This window comes from Grammomys surdaster, unplaced genomic scaffold (assembly GCF_004785775.1).
Source record: "Grammomys surdaster isolate TR1022 unplaced genomic scaffold, NIH_TR_1.0 126612, whole genome shotgun sequence".
In the NCBI taxonomy this organism is placed as follows: domain Eukaryota; kingdom Metazoa; phylum Chordata; class Mammalia; order Rodentia; family Muridae; genus Grammomys; species Grammomys surdaster.
The window spans coordinates 2,829,076-2,837,257 of NW_021621401.1; the positions used below are offsets into that span (position 1 = coordinate 2,829,076).

At 43.6% G+C, this 8,182-nt stretch overlaps 1 protein-coding gene across 5 annotated transcripts in view; it reads right to left on the reverse strand.

The window, feature by feature from the left end:
* The window catches only part of Nlrc3 (NLR family CARD domain containing 3), a 32,642-nt gene that overhangs the window by 22,553 nt on the left and 1,907 nt on the right, over positions 1-8,182 (reverse strand). The gene's annotated exons all lie outside the window — the stretch shown is intronic.

Sequence of the window (8,182 nt, forward strand, 5' to 3'; positions counted from 1 at the left end):
TGGCAGGGGATGGGCTAACCTGGGAATGTAAGGCTGGCAGGGGATGGCACCACTCTCTACACTCTGGTAAGATCCTCTGGCTTTTGCTTTTGCAGTTTTCCAAAGGAGAAAGTGGGAGTGGGGGATGGGGATCAGGGCCAATGCTGGGTACGTGTTTGGATTTGTACTAATACACAGATCTTTTTATAGCGTCGCTGGTAAAACCCTATTTTTTTTCTCATCTGGAGCTTGGAAAGTTAAAGTTTCTTACTTGCATCTAAGCACTTACAAAATAGTTTTGTCATTCTGAAATTGTTGGTGTAAAAAACAGTTAATTTTTTTTATTTCATCGTATTTCATCGAACTAAGCATTTTTGTTGGCGTGTCACTCTCCTGTTAGTTTTCTTCAAGCTTTTGACTTTTCAGTAGAAATAGTTTCATCTTTTAAAATAAGGAACATATTTTGTTTATGTGTGTGTGCCTGTGTGGGTTTGTGCACATGCATGTGTGTGCCAACAGAGGCCAGAAGAAAGTGTCAGATCTGCTGGAACTGACATTATAGGTTGTTAAGGCATGTGCTTGGGACCAAATGCTGGTCCTCTGCAATAACAGCATGTACCCTTGTATGTGCCCTTAACTGCTGAACCATCTCTCCAGCCCCACATTTCATCTTCTTATTTCTGAACTGTCACTTGCGTTGAACAATGTCCCTGAATTGGTAACTTGTCTGCTTCTCCCTGCACCAGTGCTGGCCAGCAGCCTTTACTGTCAGGAGTAGCTCTGTATAGAACGGTTGGGTATAATATTTGGGCAGCCTTTGCTGTGTGTATATCAGGAGTAGCTCTGTATAGAACGGTTAGGTATAATATTTGGGCAGCCTTTGCTGTGTGTATATCAGGAGTAGCTCTGCATAGAAGTCGGGTATAATATTTAGGCAGATTTCCAGTTGGTTCTCTTTTACTCTTGGGGACAATGTCCCGTTCCTATCAGCATTCAGCTAATGTTGTATGACGTTTCCTAAAAGCATACTACATCCCACACACTCAGCTGCGCTCCAAATCTGCGTCATTCAGTCTACTTGTAGGAAAGACCCTCTTTCCCTTCACCTCTTCTATTTCATAGACAGGATACCGAAGTTTGGTAGCTTTCCTAAGGTCACATGGCTGGGAAGCATGGATGCTGATCTAAGATGGAGACCATGGTTTGAAAACTGGATCGCTGGGTGTGGTGGTGGATGGCTTTAATCCTGGCAGCTTGGAGGTGGGGGGGCAGGAGGAATATAGACTTGAAAAGAATCTGGGCTACATAGCAAGTCCTTGCCTTTTACAAAATGGAAAATGTTTGTTAATTAGAATGTGTATTTTTTTATTCATCCATTCATTCAACTGGTAAAATTTGAAAGTATGCGAGCGTTTGTTAGTGAATGTGCAGTATATGCTCACGGGTCTGTGAGCATATACACACACCTGCAGAGGCCAAAAGAGGATGTCAGGAGACTTGCTGTATCACATTCTGTGTTACTCCACTGACACAAGCCCTCTCACTGAACCTGGACAGACAGTGGCCCAGAGTACTGGAATTATAGATGTACACACAGCCATGGTCTGTGCTAAGGACTTGAACTCAGGTCCTCATGGTTGTTCGGCAAGTGTTTCTGCCCACTGAGCCATCTCCCTAGCCTCTAATCTACAAATATGTTTGTTTGCTTGTTTATTTATGAGATAGTCTTGTAGTGTGGCCCCGGTTGGCCTGGTGTTTGCTTTATAGAGTCTTCCTGGCTCATCCTTCCAAGTGTTAAATTACAGATAAGATTTACCAAGAAATATTTATTGACACGGGGAATATGAAAGTGAACAAACTGCACAAAGTATCTTGGGAGTAGGGAAAGGTAGGGGACAATGTTAGTAGAGGAGAAGGAAGAAAAAGGGTTTCTAAGGCGACTAGTGACATGCACGTGATCATCAGCAGGGAGACGAGAGCTGTGTGTCTGGGTGGTGGGGTGGAGAGATGCTTTAGCCACCGAGGCCTTCTCTTAACACAGAAACAGCTGCACAAACATGAAGGCTGATGAGGCTGGGAGCTGTCCAAGGACGAGAACCTCGGTTCAGATTCCCAGCACCCGTGTGAAAGCCGGGAATAGTGATGTGTGCCTGTAAGCCCAGAGACAGAGCAGAAACAGGCAGATCCCTCAGCTCGATGGCCAGCAAAAGTAGCCAAACAGGTTCAGTGTCTCAAAAAAAATGTGGAAATGGATCAGGAGGACAATGTCCACCTGTGTCCTCCATACCTACATATACAGGCATGTGCACTTGCACACATGCACATTGCACAGACAAATACACACAGAGACACAAATTAGAAAGATTGGATAGTGGAGAGAAGAAGAGCACTATAGACAGAGGAAATAACTAGACAGACAAAGAAAAAGGGGGCTGGAGGGTTGGCTGGGAGATGAAGAATGCATGCTGCCCTTCCAGAGGACCTGAGTCCAGTTCTCAGTATCCACATCAGGAGCTCACAACTGCCTGTGACAGCAGCTGACCTCTGACACATATACACACACAGACATATACACATGAATAAAAAATACATATTTTAAAAATATATTTATTTTTACATGTGTGGGAGTTTGCCTGCATATGTGTGTACACCATGTGTATGCCTGGTGTACACGGAGACAAGAAGAGGGCTTCTGGAACTAGAGTTACAGATGGCACTGAACCGCCATCTACATGCTGGGATCATCTGGAAGAGTAACCAGTACTCTTAACTACTGAGCCATTTCTCCAGCCCCCAAATAAATCTTTTTAAAAAATTTAAGCAGCCAGCAGTGATGGCACATGCCTTTAAGCCCGGCACTCAGGAGGCAGAGGCAGGCAGATCTCTCAGTTCAAGGCCAGCCTGGTCTACAGAGTGAGATCCAGGACAGCCAGGGCTACACAGAGAAACCTTGTCTCATAAAAACCAAAACAAAGAAAAATGAAAAAAAAAGGGGATAATTCATAGAAATAAGTAGCTAAGATGTTGAAAAGAAGCAGTCTATAAATCAAGAAGGAAAACTGCCAAGCTATGAGTTTCCTCTAACTGGCAAATATGAAAGCACACCATGGCCCTGATGAGGATGTGGCCGTATTCAGAATCTGTTTCTTTTGTTTGTTTGTTTGTTTGTTTGTTTGTTTGTTTGTTTCTAGACAGGGTTTCTGTGCATAGCCCTGGCTGTCCTGGAAGTCACTCTGTAGACCAGGCTGGCCTCGAACTCCGAAATCCACCTGCCTCTGCCTCCCAAGTGCTGGGATTAAAGGCATGCGCCTCCACTGCCCAGCCAGAATCTGTTTCTTAAGATTTATTTATTTACTTTATGTCTTATGAGTGCTTTTTCTGCATATGTTCACCATGTGTGTGCAGTACCTGTCGGAGGTCAGAGGAAGGTGTCAGGTGCCCTGCAACTGGAGTTATAAGTGGATGTGAGTTGATACCGTGCGGGAGATGGGAACAAATCTTGGGTCCTCGGCATGAACAGTAAGTACTCTTAACACCTGAGCCATCTCTCCAGACCAAGCAATCTTAACACATAGATGGGTTGAAATACAACTTTGTATAAGAACAATGGAATCTTTTTTGTAATGCTGGGGATGGATCCCTTGTGCATGCTAGGCAAACTCTGCCACTTGACCATACACCCCCCTCAACCAAAATTATAGATTGAATTTTCATTAGAAATCCTGCTTATGACTGGCACCTCATCCAGCCACAGGAGAGCCAGCCCCCATTCTTGATGGCCACCACAGACAGACAGACAGACACACACACACACACACACACACACACACACACACACACACACACAGAGGAGAGGTAGCCCTACCCCTCAACCAGGGCTACATGGGAGAGAGCCAGCCCTGCCTCTCACTTGGAGGAGGGGAGGCCTGGAGGAGACCTAAACAAACCAACTCAGCTACCACCCAGGCCACATCTAGGGCCTTGAGTTGACCCACCCCTACATATAACCTATCTATGAGCTTTGAGAGCTTGTGAAGGGGTGGGTCCATAACCTGAGGATCTTCATGACTTTGGGCAACAGCAGGATATCTGAGAGGAGTCCTGGTGAGGGTCCAGGATCCATGGTGTAGCAGAAGCCAGAGGCCTTAAATCAGACCAAGGACTCACTGCAATGAACATGTGCAAGTGAAGATGTGTGGACAGAACTGTATACTGTGGGGCACACTGCAGCTCCCAACACCACTATGACAAAGAGATACATGATGGAGAGGCAGGAAAGATGGAGGAGTGGAGTGGTAGAAATACGGCACAGCAACTGGAGACGGCAGAGTGGTGACAGGTGTGAGAGAAGGCTGACAGACAGAGGAGCAGGCATGGCCTGGAGGGTCAGTGAGTGGGATTTGGTTTCTTCTTCTTTTTCTTCTTCCTCCTCTTCTTCCTCTTCTTTTCTTTTTGGGGAGAGGTTACAAGGACGGAGGTTGGATAAAAAAGTACTGGGAAGTGAGTGGGATTAGAATACATGTGAAGTTGCCGACGTTTAGAGGTTAGAAATAGGACTCCACGGGTTGACCGAGACAGAGCTTGGCCTGCTGGTATAGCTGGCTGTGCAAAGCTTGTGGGGCTTGAGTCTTCGCTGATCTTTGCTTCCCCAAGAGAGATACAGCTGAGAACTTTTCCTGGTGTCCCTCCAGGTCCCTCCTTCTGACTTGAGCTGAGGTTAAGGCCTGGCTGTCGCTGTTAGGTTGCTAACCCAACTCTACTGAACTGGTGTATCCATGAAGTGTTTGTGAGTGGATCGAGCTGCCACTGCTGACCTGTGACCTGAACTGCCAGTTTCCAGACAACACAGACAGGAGCTGCTACAAAGAACCTTTCTAAACAGGTCCACTTCCCCATATCCTTTCTTTTCCACTACCTCTGATGGGTGGCAGGTTACAAGGGAGGTTAAAGTATTTAAGAACATCATTAAAAATAAGGATAGAAAAAATTAAAATTACACTAAAGAATCAATAACAGACTATATTTTTTAAAAAATTCTATGTGTGGGAATTAACTTTTTTACGTGTGGGCGTGAGTGTTATATGTGTACATGATAGTAGTCAAGGGTCAACAATTCAGATACACTTTATGCAGATAGGTAGTCTTCAAAAACGTCAGAAATCCACAGACTATGGCATTCAATATTGATTCATTGTTAGAGATCATTTGACTAGAAACATGTCTGCTCCTGACAGCGCCCCCTTCTTGATTCAAAGAAGAAATTGAGCATCAAAACCTCCATATGGAGCTGCTCCAGTTATGGCAAGGTAGCCACTGGACAAGAATTACTCTGTTCATCTACAGACAAAAAAATACTATCCAAGAAAGGATGCGCAGTATAGGATAGTGGACAGTTTAGAACCAAGCCCTTCATAATTCCTGCTTCATTTCAAGGTCTGTCAGATGTTCTGGGCCAGAAGCTTGAATATTGATGTTCCAGTGTTTTGAGGAATGAGGGACTGTCCAGGTAGTCAGCTGTCTCTACAATTTGGCTATGTTTTAGAAGCTATGTTTGGTGCTTCCTTTATCTTCAGGTAATATTAATTCATTCTCAGATTTCTGACAGAGTTGAAGACTAATTATAGTCTCATAATCAAACTCAAGTTGTTTAATTAACATCGAGGGAGATGGTATAGAAAGGATGGTTTTCAGATGGTAATACAAATTAAAGTCATAATATAATTCAGATAAAGAATTGTAAACTCTTTAAGCCAGGATAAATAGTAGGGTACTTTATCTAATTGACAACTATGATGGACCAGATATTAATTGTATAGCATACTTTGTAACTTACATAATTGTTATGGTTATGCTCAATTTGTATCTGACAGAAAAGCCCCCCCCTTTTTTTTTAAATTTGGACAGAAAGGGTGAGATGTTGGGAATTGGTTCTAATGCTTTGTCTTATTTTGGCTCCCAAAAGCCTCGCCTCCAGACCTGAGGGTCCCTGCTCCCAGCTGGCTTCGATGGATAATAAAGAATTGCCAGACAGCCAATGGCTGGGCAGAGAGACAGGCCAGGACTTTTAGATTGCACAGGCAAGGGACCAAGAGAGAAGGGAAGAGGAGAATCGTCATGACACGGAGGCAGAGGGATCAGATTTAAGACTGCAGGAGAGAAACCATCCAACAGTGTAGGTGGAAAGGGAACAGAGCCTATGGGGAGCTGCCTAGACGGTAACAGGGCAACAAAGATAAAATATAGATATAAAGGTGTTAAGCCAGGAGTACCAGAGGGAAGTATGTGCTAGCTGTGGGGAGGTTTAGAAATGCCCAGCCATTGAGCTAGTCATAACATATCAAAATTAACTGTGTGTGTGCATGTGTGTGTGTGTGTGTGTGTGTGTGTAATCTGGAGCGCTCTTGGTGGGTGCAGCATGCATGACCCACTGGGAGCCAAAGAAGTTTAACTAATTCTCTGCTACACATGACGTATGTACAGACACGTGAGTACAAATGCCTTTGCATGTGCCAGGATATCAGATGTCCTGCTCCATCCCTCTCCCTCCGCCTTACTACTTTGTGACAGGGTCTCTCACTGAATCTAGAACTAGGCTAGTGGCCAGCCAGCCCAAGCCATCATCCTGACTTCACCCACCACAGTACAGTCACACTTAGCTTTTTACATGGGTGTTGGGCATCTGAATTCGTGTTCTCATCAAGTGCTCTTACAGAGCCTTCTCCTTAGCCCCCACTTGTGTGAGTCTATCTTAAATAAATAATTAGACAGATATTCAAGGATACAGCTACAAGAATGCTCATAAAACATTCCCAACAGGAAAAAGTTGAAGGGGTGAAAATGTAAATTTCTTTTCAAGAAGAGATTGACAAAAATAAATTTGCTCCAATTCTGTGTTGCAATACTATGAGGTCATAAAGTAAAGTAAGGCCTTCAATGTGTCTAACTAGAGTAATGTATGTAATATATTCTTTATTTTGAGGTAGGGTCTCATTATATAACCCTGGATGTCTTAGAACTCACTATGTAGTACAAGCTAACCCCGAGCTCACAGTGACCTGCCTGCCTCTGCCTTACGAATGCTGGATTAAAGGTTCACCACCACACCAGGCTTCATGGTATACTTTTTGTCTTTTAATGTCATAAAGGTTCAAAACATCTTACTGAAGGTATAATGTATACAAAATGTATAATTTTGAGTGTAGTTAAATTAATTGATGGTCCCTTTTGTGTGGTGCTGGGAGTTAAACCAGAGTCTCAGCTGTGGTAGGCAAGTGATGATCTACCAGTGAGCTGTAGCCCCGGATCTACAACACACTTAAATTTTATACTGAAAAGTTAAATTATAGAATACAGAGGCTGGAGGGATGGCTTAGTGGTTAAGAGTGCTTGCTGCTCTTTCAGAAGACCCAAGTTCAGTTCCTAGCAACCACATCAGGATGGGGCTGGCAAGGCGGTTTAGAGGGTTCTAAAGTGCTTGCTACACAAACGTGTCAACCAGAGATCAAAGGAGAGAACCGAGTCCTGAAATTGTCCTCTGACCTCCACATGCATGCAGTGATACACATGTGCATGTGTGTGCACACACACACTAATAATAATAATAAATAACTAAAAACTGAGACACAGATGCACAGAGACACAGAAGAAAGTATCACCATGAAAAATAAAACATTTGCAGCTATGGTTAGACACAGAAAATTCAAAACTGTCTATAAACAAATTATTAGAACCGCTGTCTGAGTTTGGCAGGGCTCTGGACCCAAGGTCAGTGCTCGCAAACAGTCCACCTATTTCCGGATACTACCAAATCAAAATTAGCAACAACCAAATCAAAATTGATATCATAAAAAAATCAAATACTGGGAATGAATTTAGCAAAAAGTTTGCAACCTCTGCACTAAAGACTATAGAACATCACTGAAGGAGATGAAAAAGATAGATCTAAGATCACAAGCATGTATTTCCACCAAGGCACGGGTTCTAGAATATTCTTGACAGCCTTACTCAGAATTAGCCAAAGTAGTAAAATCAACCAATACCAATAAAATCAACAGTAGTATGGAAAATACAAAAAGGGCACAAACTGCTGACCCAGCATATTATATGGATATCTACATCAGACCCAGCCTATCATACAGATGTCCACACCTGCCCAACCTATCATACAGATGTCCACACCTGCCCAGCCTATCATACAGATGTC